This window comes from Bombina bombina, chromosome 8 (assembly GCF_027579735.1).
Source record: "Bombina bombina isolate aBomBom1 chromosome 8, aBomBom1.pri, whole genome shotgun sequence".
Classification (NCBI taxonomy): domain Eukaryota; kingdom Metazoa; phylum Chordata; class Amphibia; order Anura; family Bombinatoridae; genus Bombina; species Bombina bombina.
Window position 1 is genome coordinate 170898283 of NC_069506.1, and position 18215 is coordinate 170916497.

General features: G+C 42.5%; 1 protein-coding gene across 2 annotated transcripts in view; it reads left to right on the forward strand.

Moving 5' to 3' along the window:
* PPP6R1 (protein phosphatase 6 regulatory subunit 1) overlaps positions 1-18215 on the forward strand; it is a 602143-nt gene that overhangs the window by 243827 nt on the left and 340101 nt on the right. The window lies entirely within an intron of this gene.

The following is an 18215-nucleotide window of genomic DNA, read 5'->3' on the forward strand; positions in this document are numbered from 1 at the left end:
TAGCATGTGGCAACCCTACTCTTTGAGTTTGCCTGGTCTATCACTATGTGGTTGAACTGTTGTTTCTCCTAGGTGCTTCTACTTCACAATAGTAGCACTTACAATTGATTGGAGAAAACCTGCTAGAGCAGAAATTTTACAAACGGTCATGTACTTAGCTCTTCAGTATGACCTATTGTACTACTAGTGTTTTGACTATGGAGATTTTATGACTATGTCCTTGATTTTATACACCTGTTGGAAAAGGGTGTGTCTGAAACACTTAAAAGAAGTTTAAAATAAACCTAAAGAAGATAATAATACACACAGGTAGTCAACTTAAATATAGTAAGTGTGAATATCACAAATATAAGTGAGCAAAAACCACAATCTGCACGTCTGACCAGGAACAGAAATTGCATGGAAAGAATGAGAAGTTAGGTAGAAATATACAAGCCATGCATTCCTAAAAATAGACCTAGTATCCCAGTGAGTTTGATTAAATGTATTCACACCTCCTCTTAGAGATAAACAATGACTGCTTACCAATATGACCTCATATGCTCACACCTAAAAAAGGGTTTGTATTTGGTACAATTTCAATACCACAAACAAGCATATAAAGTGCCAGTCCTGGTGGCTAGGTATAAAGCATGCTCGGCAAACAATATTAAAGTGAATGTAAATTTTGATGCTAAAGTGCCCGTTTTTTAAAAATTCGATTAAAAACAGGGGCACTTTAATTCATCAAAATTTACATTTCACTCCTGTTGTGAAAAAAAACTTACCTTTTAAACTTGACAGCAGCTCCAGCTTCCTCCAGTTGTCGCAAGCCATTTCTGATATCAGAAATGATGGATAGGTCATCCTCCAATCACGGCTTCCCCCCTGTGGGAATCCGTGTCTGATTCAACGCTGTGATTGGAGGAAGCCGGGTTCCTCATTTTAGACCCAGGAAGAGGCTTTGCAACGGGTGGAGGAAGCTGGAGCTGCTGCCGCCAAGATTAAAAGGTAATTTTTTTTTTTGTTTTTTTTCCACAACAGGAGTGAAATGTAAATTTTGATGAATTAAAGTGCCCGTTTTTAATCGCATTTTTAAAAACCGGGTACTTGAGCATCAAAATTTACATTCACTTTAAGGAGAAGACCCATAAAGTTAGTGAACTAATTCACTCGCAGATAAAAAGGCTGCAGTAAGAATGAGGAAAGCTAAGAACTCTAACCATACCATTCACTATGCTGGTCGTCTTCCAGTCTGAGCATTGCCGTACCCCAATCACCTTTCATCTCCTGTCTGTAGAAAATTCTGCACACAGTAAATGGACATAACCTACACACTGGAAATAAGTGAAAGTGTGTGTATATAGATATAGATATAGAGAGATAGAGAGAGATGAGAGAGGGGGATGAGAGAGATATACATACATACACATCTCTTGCGCTCTCTCTCTCTCTCTCTCTCTCTCTCTCTCTCTCTCTCTCGCTCATATTGTTTTTGTAAGTAAAGAACAATATCTGTCTCAAACATTTTAAACCTGTGGTGTCTGTACTTTGCTTATTTTCAGGCGTAGACTCTAAATTACTAAAGTCCACAGAATGTTTAAGCACAATTGTATCAAGCTTAAACTCATAGCCTGTGAGGGAAGTTTTAAACTGTATATTTCTTTTTAATGACACGATGAGTCCACGGATCATCTTAATTACTATTGGGAATACCACTCCTGCCCTGCAGGAGGCGGCAAAGAGCACCACAGCAAAGCTGTTAAATATCACCTCCCTTCCCTCCCAACCCAGTCATTCTCTTTGCCTACGTTAAGTGCAAGGAGGTGGTAAATTAGGTGTTAGAAAAGCTTCTTCAATCAAGAGTTTATTATTTTTAAAGCAGTGCAAGATTGTGCTGCTTTGCCCTAGGGTGTAGCCGTAGTCCATATCAGTCTCTTCAGTAGAGCAGTGGTGGCTTTAGAGCAATGGGAACTTGTGGGACATAATTCTCACTGCGCCTCCCATAGATTTTATGCTGCCCTGATTATGAAAGTCTGATGGGATATACTCAGTCCTTTCTGTTTTCCACAGGTCTATGTGAGGGAGAGGACCTCTCAAGCCTGGTGAGCTGCCCTGCTGTCTGGCAGATTTATGAGGTAAGTGCTGACTTAAATTATTTCTGGAGACAGTCATTCAGAAAAAGTGGGCACTTTATTTTCAGAGATAAGGAAAAGAAAGGGCCGTTTTTATTACCAAGCACTTTTTATTCACAAGGGACAACTCTCCTTACTGGAGAGGACTTTAGACAGCATACGCAGGCACTGGGGTTGAGATTGCTGCTTATGGTACATATCTATGGCGGTTCCACTTCTCCCGGCGGTTAAAATTAAAAAAAAAAATACAGACATGGAGATTGTTATTTAGATATGCCCATGACTGGCGGAGTCAAGTGAGGCGGTAATCTTAGCATTACGTGCCATTTTTCTTACTTCCGGAGCGGAGGTGACTGATTTCAGGCTGACTAGAAGCGCATGGTTTCACTAAAAGCAAGCGATTCTAGAAGCGGATATTGACAAGGGTTGTCTCTTACTGGGGTCCGGATCGTTTAGGCTACAGGGACCAATCTCCAGGTTGAAGGGCAGGTAGGCACCTCAGCATAGAGCTGAGGTGTAGAGGTGTCTTTATTTTCAATTTATTTAACCGTATACTGCATCTGCAGTTTAGAGTAAAAAAAGTTGCGGTTTATTTTTTTAAAGAGGCAGTAACGTTTTTTGTCAATTTTTCCTTTTGCTAGAAATTGTTCTTAATATTGCTAATTTGTTCCATTGTGAGTCAGAATTTATGCCACAGCTTTCTCCTCAAGCGTCCCAAAGTTTACCACCTGCGCTTCCTCTTTAATTCCTTCTGGGATTACGTTGCAAGACATCGCTTCTCTCATGTCTTCTACAGTTTCTGATGCGTTGTCTGCTTTTCCCATGCTACAGGGAAAGTGTAAGAGGAAAATCAGACATTCAGTAAGTGAGGTTTCTGACGCAGTTAGTGTTATTTTTTTAAATGCCCCCTCCCAGTAGCCTGAGGAGGAGAATTCCGTAGTAGCATCTGAAGGTGAAATTTCAGATTCTGACAGTGTAATTCCTCTGGCTGATACTGAAGTTGTGTCTTTCAGATTTAAGCTAGAACACCTCCGTCTGTTACTCAAGGAGGTTTTAGCTACATTGGACGACTGCGACTCTATGGGCATAGTTAAGCCTAAAAAATCCAGTAAGGTAAACAAATATTTTGATGTACCTTCCTTGATGGAGGTTTTCCGGTACCGGATCAAGCTACTGAGATCATAGCTAAGGAGTGAGAGAGACCGGATATACCTTTTTCTCCATCTCCTATATTTAAAAAGATGTTTCCCATAGCCGACTCGGTTAAGGAGGCTTGGCAAACAGTCCCCAAGGTGGAAGGAGCTGTTTACACCTTAGCTAATAGAACTACTATACCCATAGAGGATAGTTGTGTTTTCAAAGATCCTATGGACAAAAAATTAGAGGGGTTACTCAAAAAGATGTATGTACACCAGGGCTTACAATTGCAGACAGCTGTGTGCATTGCTACTGTCACTAGTGCGGCGGCATATTGGTTTGATGCGTTGTCTGATGCTATCAGGACAAACTCCCCTGGATGAAATCCAGGATAGGATAAAAGTTCTTAAATTGGCTAATTCCTTAATTACGGATGGTTCCCTTCAAGTTATCAAACTGGGAGCCAAGATTTCAGGTTTCTCTGTTCTAGCTCGCAGAGCCTTATGGCTAAAACCTTGGTCTGCAGATGTATCCTCTAAGTCTAAGCTTTTAGCGATTTCTTACAAGGGGAAGACCTTGTTTAGACCTGGCTTGACGGAAATAATCTCTGATTTTATGGGAGGTAAGGATCACCTTCTCCCTCAGGACAAGAGAAACAAACAAAAGGGTCGACAGAGTAATTTTCGTTCCTTTCGAAATTTCAAGGGAATTTCTTCCTCTTCCACCTTCAAGCAGGAACAGTCTAAGCCTTCATGGAGACTCAATCCATCTTGGAATAAGGGAAAACAATCCAAGAAGCCTGCTATTGAATCTAAGTCAGCATGAAGGGTCTGCCCCCGATCCGGGACCGGATCTTGTAGAGGCAGACTTTCCTTCGTTCAGGATCCCTGGGCAGTAGAAATAGTGTCCCAGGGATACAAACTAGAGTTCAAAAGTTTTCCTCCCAGAGGCAGGTTTCTGCTTTCAAGATTATCTGTAGACCAGACAAAAAGAGAGGCGTTCTTGCACTGTGTAAGAGACCTCTCCGACCTGGGAGTGATAGTTCATGTTCCGATTCAGGAACGGGGTCTGGGATTTCTTCTACTAGATACGAGTCCACGGATTTATCCTTAATTGTGGGATATTATCCTCCTGCTAACAGGAAGTGGCAAAGAGCACCACAGCAGAGCTGTATATATAGCTCCTCCCTTCTCTCCACCCCCCAGTCATTCTCTTTGCCTATACTAGTAATAGGAAGAGGTAAAGTGAAAGAGGTGATAAAATGATAGTTTTTATTTTCTTCAAGCAAGACTTTTTTATTTTAAATGGTACCAGTGAGTGCTATTTTTCCTCAGGCAGCAGATGGAAGATTTCTGCCTGGAGGTTGATGATCTTAGCAGTTGTCACTAAGATCCAGAGGAGTTCCCACAGAATGGCTGAGGAGTACTTGAGAAGCTTCAGTGTGGGGAACGTTTTTCATGCTACAAGCATTGAGGTATGTTCAGCCATTTTTTTATGGAGAGACTGTGGTATTTCAGAACTGGCTGACATAGTTCCCATGAGGGAAGGGGTAAGCAGTAATCCTACATGTATGAAAGGGGTATTACTGGGACCTGTATGTTATGGGCTAAAAATGCAGCAAAGAATGACAGCATGTTTGACACTGGTAACATAACGTTTTGAGAGGAAACGGTTTTATGTTTAAGGGCAATATGACGTTTTTCGTTTTTATGAGGAAACGTTTTTTATTTCTCTTGTAGTGTATCCAGTCCACGGATCATCCATTACTTATGGGATATTCTCCTTCCCAACAGGAAGTTGCAAGAGGATCACCCAAGCAGAGCTGCTATATAGCTCCTCCCCTCACATGTCATATCCAGTCATTCTCTTGCAAGCCTCAACCAAGATGGAGGTCGTGAGAGGAGTGTGTGGTGTTTTATACTTAATTATTTCTTCAATCAAAAGTTTATTTTTAAATGGCACCGGAGTGTGCTGTTTATCTCAGGCAGTATTTGGAAGAAGAATCTGCCTGCGTTTTTCTATGATCTTAGCAGAAGTAACTAAGATCCATTTGCTGTTCTCACACATTCTGAGGAGTGAGGTACTTCAGAGGGGGAATGGCGTGCAGTTTTTCCTGCAAATAAGGTATGTGCAGTAAAATATTTTTCTAAGGAATGGAATTGACTAAGAAAATACTGCTGATACCGAAGTAATGTAAGTAAAGCCTTTAATGCAGTGATAGCGACTGGTATAAGGCTTATTAATAGAGATACATACTCTCATAAAAATGTGTTTTAAAATGTTTGCTGGCATGTTTAATCGTTTTTTAACATACATTGGTAATAAAACTGTAATGTTAGTATAGCCTTAAATGCAGTGAAAGCGACTGGTATCAGGCTGATTAATAGAGATACATACTCTTATAAAAATGTGTTTTAAAACGTTTGCTGGCATGTTTAATCGTTTTTTGACATATGTTTGGTGATAAAACTTATTGGGGTCTAATTTTTCCACATGGCTGGCTTAAATTCTGCATAGAAACAGTTAACTGAGGCTTCTCACTGTTTTTATGAGTGGGAGGGGCCTAATTTAGCGCTTTTTTGCGCAGTTAAAATTACAGAATGAATCATCCAGATTCCCTCAGCAGTCCCATGATTACTACAGGACATCTCTAAAGGGCTAAAAAGACTTCCAAAATAGTTTATAGGGAAGGTAATCCACAGCTTAGCTGTGGCAGTTTTGTTGTATCTGTTTAAAAACGTCTGTCGTTTTTTGATCTGTTTTTTTGCATTAAGGGGTTAATCATCCATTTGCAAGTGGGTGCAATGCTCTGTTACCTTATTACATATACTGTAAAAATTTTGTTTGATTTACTGCCTTTTTTTCACTGTTTTTCAAATTTTGACAAAATTTGTTTCTCTTAAAGGCACAGTAATGTTTTTTTATATTTGCTTGTTAACCTGATTTAAAGTGTTTTCCAAGCTTACTAGTCTCATTATTAGTCTGTTTTAACATGTCTGACATAGAGGAAGCTCTGTGTTCATTATGTTTAAAAGCCATGGTGGAACCCCATCTTAGAATGTGTACCAGATGTACTGATTTCATGTTAAACTATAAAGATCATTTTTTGTCTTTAAAAACATTATCACCAGAGGATTCTGTCGAGGGGGAAGTTATGCCGACTAACTCTCCCCACGTGTCAGACCCTTTGACTCCCGCTTTAGGGACTCACGCTCAAATGGCGCCAAGTACATCAAGGGCGCCCATAGCGTTTATTTTACCAGAGGATTCTGTCGAGGGGGAAGTTATGCCGACTAACTCTCCCCACGTGTCAGATCCTTCGACTCCCGCTTCAGGGACTCACGCACAAATGGCGCCAAGTACATAAAGGGCGCCCATAGCGTTTATTTTACAAGACATGGCAAAGGTTGTGAATAATACACTGGCAGCGGTATTAGTCAGACTTCCTGAAATTAAAGGAAAGCAAGATAGCTCTGGGGGTAGTTACAGAGCATACAGACGCTTTAAGAACCATGTCTGATACTGTCTCATAATATGCAGAAGCTGGGGAGCTTCGGTCTGTGGGTGATATTTTTGACTCAGGGAAGATGATTTAACCTGATTCTGATATTTCTACATTTAAACATTCTACATTTAAAATTTATGCTTGAGAACCTCCACTTGTTGCTCAGGGAGGTTTTAGCTGCTCTGATTGACTGTGTACAATCGCAGTGCCAGAGAAATTGTGTAGACTGGATAAATACTATGCAGTGCCGGTGTGTACTGATGTTTTTCCAATACCTAAAGAGGTTTACTAAAATTATTAATTAGGAATGGGATAGACCAGGTGTGCCGTTCTCTTCCCCTCCTATTTTTAGAAAACTGTTTCTAACAGATGCCACCACACAGGAACTTATGGCAGACGGTCCCTAAGGTAGAGAGAGGAGTTTCTACTCTAGCTAAGCGTATCACTAGCCCTGTTGAGGACAGTTGTGCTTTTTTAGATCTAATGGATAAAAAATTAGAGGGTTACCTTAGGAAAATGTTTATTCAACAAGATTTTATCCTGCAGCCCCTTGCATGCATTGCTTTTGTCACTGCTGCTGCGGCGTTCTGGTTTGAGTCTCTGGAGGCTTTACAGGTAGCGACTCCATTGGATGAATACTTGACAAGCTTAGAGCACTTAAGCTAGCCAATTCCTTTGTTTCTGATGCCTTGTTTTTTTTGACTAAACTAACGGCTAAGAATTCTGTTTTTACTATGCTGGCGCGCACAGCGCTATGGCTTATATTATGGTCAGCTGTTGTGACTTTACTAAATAAGCTACTTAACTTCCCTTCAAGGGGCAGACCCTATTCGGCCCTGGTTTGAAGGAGATTATTGCTAATATCACTGAAGGAAAAGGTAATGCCCTTCCTCAGGACAGGTCCAAATCAAGGGCCAGAAAGTCTAATTTTCGTGCCTTTCGAAACTTCAAGGCAGGCGTGGCATCAATTTCCTCTAAGGCAAATCAAGAGGGAACTTTTGCTCAGTCCAAGACGGTCTGGTGACAACCGGACCTGGAACAAAGATAAGCAGGCCAAGGAGCCTGCTGCTGCCTCTAAGACAGCATGTAGAACGGCTCCCTATCCGGTAACGGATCCTGTAGGGGGCAGACTTTCATTTTTCGCCCAGGCGTGGGCGAGAGAGAGAGGCGCAGGATCCCTGGGCATTGGAAATTATATCCCAGAGATATCTTCTGGATTTCAAAGCTTTTCCCCCCCCCAAAAAAAGGGGAGATTTCACCTTTCACAATTATCTGCAAACCGAATAAAGAAAGAGGCATTCTTACACTGTGTACGAGAACCATCCAGTTCCAGGGGAGGAACAAGGATAGAATTTTTACTCAAATCTGTTTGTGGTTCCCAAGGAGAGGGAACCTTCAGATCTATTTTGGATCTAAAGATCTTAGTCAAATTCCTTAGAATTCCATCATTTAAGTTGGAAACTATTCATACCATCTTAACTATGATCCAGGAGAGTCAATAGAGGACTACAATGGATTTGAAGGATGCTTATCCTCACATTACGATGCATAAAGATCACCATCGTTTTTCATGTTTGCCTTTCTAGACAGGCATTACCAGTTTGTAGCTCTTTCCTTTGGGTTAACTACAGTCCCAAGAATCTTTATGGAGGTTCTGGTGAAGCTTTGGCTGTCCTTAGGCCGCAGGGCATAAAAATGGCCCCTTATTTAGACGACATCCTGATACAGGCGTCAAACATCCAAGTTGCCAAGTCTCATACGGACGTAGTACTGGCATTTCTGAGATCGCATGGGTGGAAAGTGAACAAGGAAAGAGTTCTCTATCCCCAATCTCAAGGGTTTCCCTCCTAAGGATTCTGATAGATTTTGTAGAAATGAAAATTTACCTGACTGAGTCCAGGTTGTCAAAGTTTCTAAATTTCTGCCGTGTTCTTCATTCCATCCGCGCCCTTTGGTGGCTCAGTACATGAATGTAATCGGCTTAATGGTAGCGGCAAGGGACATAGTATCGTTTGCACGCCTACATTTCAGACCACTGCAACTATACATGCTCAGTCAGAGGAACGGGGATTACACGGATTTGTTCTCCTGTTAAATCTGGACCAAGAGATCAGAGATTCTCTTCTCTGGTGACTATCTCGGGTCCATCTGTCCAAGGGTATGACCTTCCGCAGGTCAGATGGGACTATTGTTACAACAGATGCCAGCCTTTTAGGTTGGGGTACAGTCTGAAAATCTCTGAAGGCTCAGGGATAGTGGACTCAGGAGGAGACTCTCCTAATGAATATTCTGGAACTGGGAGCGATATTCCATGCTCTTCAGACTTGGCCTCAGTTAGCAACTCTGAGGTACATCATATTTCAGTCGGACAATATCACGACTGTGGCTTTCATCATCCATCAAGGGGGAACAAAGTTCCCTAGCGATGTTAGAAGTCTTAAAATAATTCACTGGACAGAGACTCACTCTTGTCTATCAGCTATACATATCCCAGGTGTTGAGAAATGGGAGACGGATTTTCTAAGTCGTCAGACTTCTCATCCGGGGGAGTGGGAATTCCCTCCGGAGGTATTTGCACAAGATCAAGCAGGAGAGTGCTTGGCGTTTTTTTGACAGCGCCTGCGTGGCCACGCAGGACCTGGTATGCAGATCTGGTGGACATGTCATCCTTTCCACCACGGTCTCTGCTTCTGAGACAGGACCCTCTACCTCAGGGTCCTTTCATCCATCTAAATATAACTAATCTGAGTTGGACTGCCTGGAGACTGAACGTTTGATGTTATCAAAGCATGGCTTCTCCGAGTCAGTCATTGATACCTTAATACAGGCATGAAAACCTGTCTCTAGAAAAAATTAACATAGATATGGTGTAAATATCTTATTGTTATGAATCCAAGGGTTACTCATGGAGTAAAGTCTGGATTCCCAGGATATTATCTTTTCTCCAAGATGAATTTGAGAAAGGGTTGTCAGCTAGTTCCTTAAGAGGACAGATTTCTACTGTCTATTCTTTTGCTCAAGCGTCTGGCAGGTATTCTAGACGTTCAGGCTTTTGGTCAGGCTTTGGTTAGAACCAAGCCTGTGTTTAAAACTGTCGCTCCGCCATGGAGCTTAAACCTGGTTCTTAAGGTTCTTCAAGGAGTTCCGTTTGAACCTTTAAATTCCATAGATATCAAACTTTTATCTTGGAAAGTTCCTTCTTGGTAGCTATTTCCTCGGCTCGTAGAGTCTCCGAGTTATCTGCGTTACAATGTGACTCTCCTTATCTGGTCCTCCGTATGTATAAGGTAGTCCTGCGTACCAACCTGGGTTTTTACCTAAGGTGGTATCTAACAAGAATATCACTCAAGAGATTGTTGTTCCGTTCTTGTATCCTAATCCTTCTTCAAAGAAGGAACGTCTATTACACAATTTGGACATGACTCGTGCTTTAAAGTTTTACTTACAAGCTACTACAGATTTTCATCAAACATTCACCTTGTTTGTTGTCTATTCTGGACAGAGGAGAGGTCAAAAGACTTCAGCAACCTCTCTGTTTTTTTGGTTAAAAAGCATAATTCATTTAGCTTATGAGACTGCTGGACAGCAGTCTTCTGAAGGGATTACAGCTCATTCTACTAGAGCTGTGGTTTTCACTTGGGGCTTTTTAGAAGGAGGCTTCTGTTGAACAGATTTACGAGACGGAGTCTTGGTCTGCGCCTCATACTTTTTCAAATTTAACAAATTTGATACTTTGCTTCTTCGGAGGCTATTTTTGGGAGAAAGGTGTTTTTTTTTTTTTTTTTTTTTACAGGCAGTGGTCACTTCCGTTTAAGTACCTGCCTTGTCCTTCCCATCATCCGTGTACTTTAGCTTTGGTATTGGTATCCCATAAGTAATGGATGATCCGTGGACTGGATACACTTAACAAGAGAAAACATAATTTATGCTTACCTGATAAATTTATTTCTCTTGTAGTGTATCCAGTCCACGGCCCGCCCTGTCCTTTTAAGGCAGGTCTAAATTTTAATTAAACTACAGTCACCACTGCACCCTATGGTTTCTCCTTTCTTGTCTTGTTTCGGTCGAATGACTGGATATGACATGTGAGGGGAGGAGCTATATAGCAGCTCTGCTTGGGTGATACTCTTGCAACTTCCTGTTGGGAAGGAGAATATCCCATAAGTAATGGATGATCCGTGGACTGGATACACTACAAGAGAAATACATTTATCAGGTAAGCATAAATTATGTTTTTTGATGGCACTGGAGGGTTTCACATGGCTTATAGTGTTATTGGGGAATACAGAAAACCCCACATGGCGGTTTTTACTAGGCAGAGAGACATTGTATTGGATGGGCAGGGCCTAATTTCGCGCTTCAGTTGCGCAGTTGATTTTCCGATGCAGGCAGCAAGCTCCAGCTCCGGTGGGCCTAAGCTGAAGACATAGCCTAATGAAGTGAGTGCGATTTCTCAGACCCCTGAGGGCAGGTAGGCACCACAGCAGAGCTGTGGCGAGGTGCAGGGGGTTGCTTTTCTATTTTTGATAACGTTTTGGGTAACGCTTTTTCTCATGGAGGGTTAATTGTCCCTTCCTTGTGGTGCAATCTTAAGGTACATGATAAAACACATATATGCTAAAATTGTTAGTTATATCATTTTAAAGCAGTTTTGGGAAAAATTGTACGCTTTTTTACTCTTAAAGGCGCAGTACCGTTTTTCAGATTTACTAGCCTGTTCAACATGTCTGACATTGAAGAAAGTCAATGCTCTATGTGTTTAGAAGCCATTGTGGAACCCCCATTTAAATTGTCCCTTATGTACTGAAAGGGGCTTACATTGCAAAGAACATATTTTAAGTGATAAAAGTATGTCTAAGGATGATTCTCAGTCTGAAGAGAATCAGGTTATGCCATCCAATTCCCCCCAAGTGTCACAACCTTTAACTCCCACTCAAGCGACGCCAAGTACTTCTAGTGTGTCTAATTCTTTTACCCTACAAGATATGGCTGCAGTTATGTCTACTACCCTTACAGAGGTATTATCTAAACTGCCAGGTTTACAGGGTAAGCGCAGTAGGTCAGGTATTAGAGTTAATGCTGAGCCCTCTGATGCTTTATTGGCCATCTCCGATGTACCCTCAGTGTTCTGAGTTGGGGGTAGGGGAATTGCTGTCTGAGGGAGAGCTTTCAGACTCAGGAAATGTGTTCCCTCAAACAGACTCTGACGTGACGGCCTTTAAATTTAAGCTTGAACACCTACGCTTGTTACTCCGGGAGGTTTTAGTGACTCTGGATGATTGTGACCCTATTGTAATACCACCAGAGAAATTGTGTAAAATGGATAAATATCTAGAGGTTCCTACTTACACTAATGTTTTTCCAGTCCCTAAAAGGATTTCGGACATTGTTACTAAGGAATGGGACAGACCAGGCATTCTGTTCTCTCCCCCTCCTACGTTTAAGAAAATGTTTCCCATATCTGACACTATTCAGGATTCCTGGCAGGCGGTCCCTAAGGTGGAGGGAGCTATTTCTACCCTGGCTAAGCGTACAACTATACCTATTGAGGACAGTTGTGCTTTCAAAGATCCTATGGATACAAAATTAAAATTTTAAAGAAATTGTTTATTCATCAGGGTTTTCTTCTACAACCTATAGCTTGCATTGTTCTAGTTACTACTGCAGCAGCTTTTTGGTTTGCGGCGCTAGAGGAGTCTCTTAAGGTTGAGACCCCATTAGATGATATTTTGGATAGAATTAAGGCTCTCAAGCTAGCTAATTCTTTTATTACTGATGCCGATTTTCAAATGGCTAAATTAGCGGCTAAAAATGCAGGCTTTGCCATTTTAGCGCGTAGAGCGTTATGGCTTAAGTCTTGGTCTGCTGATGTGTCATCAAAATCTAAACTTTTAGCTATTCCTTTTAAAGGTAAGACCCTATTCGGGCCTGAACTAAAGGAAATCATTTCCGACATTACTGGAGGTAATGGTCATGCCCTTCCTCAGGACAAGACTGTTTAAATGAGGGCTAAACAAAATAATTTTCGTTCCTTTCGAAACTTTAAAGGTGGACCCTCTACTTCCTCCTCCGCCACAAAGTAGAAGGGGAATTTTGCACAATCCAAGTCAGTTTGGAAAACTAACCAGACCTGGAATAAAGGTAAACAGGCTAAGAAGCCCGCTGCTGCTACCAAGACAGCATGAAGGTGCAGCCCCCGATCCGGGACCGGATCTAGTAGGGGGCAGACTTTCTCTTTTCGCTCAGGCAAGGGACGTTCAGGATCCCTGGGCATTAGAAATTGTGACCCAGGGATATCGACTAGAATTCAAGGATTTTCTCCCAAGAGGGAGATTTCATCTTTCACGTTTGTCTGTAGACCAGACAAAAAGAGAGGCGATCTTACCCTGTGTAGAAGACCTCTATACCATGGGTGTAATCTGTCCAGTTCCAAAACCTAGAACAGGGGCAGGGGTTTTACTCAAATCTGTTCGTGGTTCCCAAAAAAGAGGGAACCTTCAGACCGATTTTAGACCTCAAATGTCTAAACAAATTTTGAGTCCCATCGTTCAAGATGGAGACCATACGAACAATTTTACCGATGATCCAGGAGGGTCAATATATGACCACCGTGGACTTGAAGGACGCGTATCTTCACATTCCTATCCACAAAGATCATCGCCAGTTTCTCAGGTTCGTCTTCCTGGACAAACACTATCAGTTTGTGGCCCTCCCTTTCGGGTTGGCCACAGCTCCCAGAATCTTCACAAAGGTGTTAGGGTCCCTTCTGGCGGTTCTAAGGCCGCGGGGCGTAGCAGTGGCGCCCTATCTGGACAATATTTTGATTCAGGCGTCAACTTACCATCTAGCCAAATCTCACACAGACATCGTGTTGGCTTTTCTAAGAACTCACGGTTGGAAGGTGAATATAGAAAAGAGTTCACTAGTTCCACTGACAAGAGTTCCATTCCTGGGAACTCTGATAGACTTGGTAGACATGAAAATATTTCTGACGGAGGTCAGAAAGTTAAAGATTCTAAATACTTGCCGAGCACTTCAGTCCATTCCTCGGCCATCAGTGGCTCAGTGTATGGAGGTCATTGGGTTAATGGTAGCGGTAATGGACATCGTTAAGTTTGCACGCTTTTATCTCAGGCCACTGCAGCTGTGCATGCTCATACAGTGGAATGGGGATTATGCCAATTTATCTCCTCAGATAAATCTGGATCAAGAGACCAGAGACTCTCTCTTCTTTGGTGGTTGTCACAGGATCATCTGTCCCAGGGTCTGTGCTTAAGCAGACCAGCATGGGTTATAGTGACGACGGACACCAGCCTCTTGGGCTGGGGTGCAGTCTGGAATTCCCTGAAGGCTCAGGATGTTTGGACTCAGGAGGAGTCTCTTCTTCCAATCAATATTCTGGAATTGAGAGCAATATTCAATGCACTTCAGGCGTGGCCTCAGTTGGCCTTGACCAAGTTCATAAGATTCCAGCTAGACAATATCACGACTGTAGCATATATCAATCATCAAGGGGGAACAAAGAGTGTTCTAACGATGATAGAGGTTTCCAAGATAATTTGATGGGCAGAGACTCACTCTTGCCATCTATCAGCAATCTATATCCCAGGAGTAGAGAACTGGGAAGCGGATTTTCTAAGTCGTCAGACTTTTCATCCGGGGGAGTGGGGCACACCGTAATTGGATCTGATGGCATCTCGTCAGAATGCCAAACTTCCTTGTTATGGGTCCAGATCAAGGGTTCCCCAAGCCGTACTGATAGATGCTCTAGCAGTACATTGGTCGTTCAACCTGGCTTATGTGTTTCCTCCATTTCCTCTCCTACCTCGTTTGATTGCAAGAATCAAACAGGAGAGGGCTTCAGTAATCCTGATAGCGCCTGCGTAGCCACGCAGGACTTGGTATGTAGATCTAGTGGACATGTCATCTCTGCCACCGTGGAAACTGCCTTTGAGAATGGACCTTCTCATCCAAGGTCCGTTCCAACATCCAAAGTTAAATTCTCTGCAGCTGACTGCCTGGAGATTGAACGCTTGATTTTATCTAAGCGGGGATTCTCTGAGTCGGTCATTGATACTTTGATTCAGGCTCGAAAGCCTGTCACTAGGAAAATTTACCATAAGATATGGCATAAATATCTTTATTGGTGCGAATCCAAGGGCTACTCATGGAGTAGGGTTTGGATTCCTAGGATTTTGTCCTTTCTCCAAGAAGGATTTTAGAAGGGATTATCAGCTAGTTCCTTAAAGGGATACATTTCTGCTTTGTCAATTTTACTACACAAGCGTCTGGCGGATGTCCCAGACGTTCAGTCCTTTTGTCAGGCTTTAGTCAGAATCAAGCCTGTGTTTAAACCTGTTGCTCCGCCATGGAGTTTAAATTCAGTTCTCAATGTTTTTCAAGGGGTTCTGTTTGAACCCATGTATTCCATAGATATTACGCTTTTATCTTGGAAAGTTTTGATTTTAGTTGCTATCTCTTCTGCTCGAAGAGTTTCTGAGCTTTCTGCGTTACAATGTGACTCACCTTATCTTATATTCCATTCTGATAAGGTGGTTTTGCGTACTAAACCTGGATTCCTTCCTAAGGTTGTTTCAAATAAGAATATTAATCAGAAAATTGTTGTTCCTCCTTTGTGTCCTAATCCTTCTTCTAAGAAGGAGCGTCTGTTACATAACTTGGACGTGGTTCGTGCCTTGAAGTTTTACTTACAAGCGACCAAGAATTTCCGTAAAAAATCTTCCCTATTCGTTGTTTATTCTGGGAAGCGTAGGGGTCAAAAAGCTACGGCTACCTCCTTTCTTTTTGGCTGAAAAGCATCATCCGTTTGGCATACGAGACTGCTGGACAGCAGCCTCCTGAAAAGATTACGGCTCATTCTACTAGAGCGGTGGCTTCCACATTTAAATACGATGCTTCTGTTGAACAGATTTGTAAGGCTGCAACTTGGTCCTCCCTTCATACTTTTTCCAAATTTGATACTTTTGCTTCTTCTGAGGCTATTTTTGGGAGAAAAGTTCTTCAAGCAGTGGTGCCTTCCGTTTAGGTATCTGTCTTGTCCCTCCTGTTCATCCGTGTCCTGTTGCTTTGGTATTGTATCCCACAAGCAAGGATGAATCCGTGGACTCGTCGTATCTAGTAGAAGAAAAGGAAATTTATGCTTACCTGATAAATTGATTTCTTCTAAGATACGACTGGTCCACGGCCCTCCCTGTCATATTAGACAGATTATATTTTTGTTTTCTTTTCTCTTCCTATACTTTCGGTCGAATGACTGGGGGTGGAGAGAAGAGAGGAGCTATATATACATCTCTGCTGTGGTGCTCTTTGCCACTTCCTGTTAGCAGGAGGATAATATCCCACAAGTAAGGATGAATCCGTGGACTCGTCGTATCGTAGAATAAATCAATTTATCAGGTAAGCATAAATTTCCTTTTTATTCCAATCTGTTCGTGGTTCCCAAAAAAGAGGGAACCTTCAGGCCTATTTTAGATCTCAAGAGTCTAAACAAATTCCTCAGAGTACCGTCCTTCAAGATGGAAACTATTCGTTCCATTTTCCCTTTGGTCCAAGAGGGTCAATGTATGACATCTGTGGTTTTACAGGACGTGTACTTGCAAGTTCCCATTCACAGGGACCATCACAAGTTTCTAAGGTTTGCCTTTCTAGACAAACACTTCCAATTCGTGGCTTTGCCCTTCGGTCTTGCCACAGCTCCCAGAATTTTTGCAAAGATTCTGGGTTTGCTATTTTCGGTGCTTCGGTTACGGGGAATTGCTGTGGCGCCCTATCTAGACGACATCCTAGTCCAGGTGCAATCCTTACATCAAGCAAGATCCCACACAGAAATGTTGTTAGCCTTCCTGCGTTCTCACGGATGGAAGGTAAATTTGGAAAAGAGTTCCTTAGTCCCAAAGACAAGGATAACTTTCTTGGGAACCATAATAGATTCTCTATCAATGAAGATTTTTCTGACAGAAGTCAGGAAATCCAAAGATCTTCGATACTAGTCTAGCTCTTTAGTCCACTCCTCGGCCATCAGTGCCTCAGTGTATGGAGGTAATCGTGGCGGCAATGGACATCATCCAGTTTGCTCGGTTTCACCTCAGACCTCTGCAGTTAAACATGCTAAGGCAATGGAACGGAGATTATGTGGACTTGTCTCCTCAAATACTATTGGAGCAGGAGAAGAGGGATTTCCTTCAATGGTGGTTGTCTCTGAATCATCTCTCCCAGGGAACCTGCTTTCGCAGACCATCTTGGGTGATTGTGACAACAGACGCCAGCCTTCTAGGGTGGGGAGCAGTCTGGGGCTCCCTAAAGGCTCAAGGAGTTTGGACTCAGTCTTTACTACCTATAAGCATTCTGGAGCTGAGAGCGATCTTCAATGCTCTTCTGGCCTGGCCCCAGTTAGCCTCGGCCCAGTTTATCAGGTTCCAGTCGGACAACATAACTTCAGTGGCTTACATCAATCATCAGGGAGGAACGAGGAGTTCCTTAGCAATGACTGAGGTAACCAAAATAATTCAGTGGGCGGAAATCCACTCTTGCTGTCTGTCGGTGATCCACATCCCAGGGGTGGACAACTGGGAGGCGGACTTCCTAAGCAGGCAGACCTTTCATCCGGGTGAGTGGGAACTCCAGCCTGATGCTCAGATGGGGTCAGCCGGAATTGGATCTCATGGCATCTCAGCAGAATGCCAAGCTTCCGAGGTACGGGTCGAGGTCCAGGGACCCTCAGGCGGTACCTTGGACCTTCAGTCTAGCATACCTATTTCTTCCGTTTGCTCTTCTTCCTCAGGGTATAGCTCAAATCAAGCAGGAGAGGGCCTCTGTGATCCTTATTGCACCAGCTTGGCCTTGCAGGATTTGGTATGCAGATCTGGTGGAAATGTCATCTCTGCCACCTTGGAGACTTCCGTTGAGGAAGGACCTTCTATTTCAAGGGCCCTTCCATCACCCAAATCTAGTTTCTCTGAAGCTGACTGCTTGGAGATTGAACTTTTAATTTTATCTAAGCGGGGCTTTTCAGAATCGGTCATAGAGACCATAGTTCAGGCTCATAAACCTGTAACTAGAAAGATTTTCCATAAGATATGGCGTAAATATCTCTATTGGTGTGAATCCAAGGGCTGCTCCAGGAGTAGAATTAGAATTCCTAGAATTTTGTCCTTTCTCAAAGATATCTTGGAAAGTTTTTTTATTTCTTGTTGCTATTTCTTCTGCTCGCAGAGTGTCAGAGTTATCAGCATTGCAGTATGAGTCCCCTTACCTTATTTTTCATTCAGATAAGGTAGTTTTACGTACTAAATTAGGATTTCTTACTAAGATTGTTTCAGATCAGAACATTAATCAGGAGATTGTAGTTTCTTCCTTGTGTCCTAATCCTACCTCTCAGAAGGAACGGCTTCTGCACAATTTGGACGTGGTTCGTGCATTAAAGTTTTACCTGCAGACGA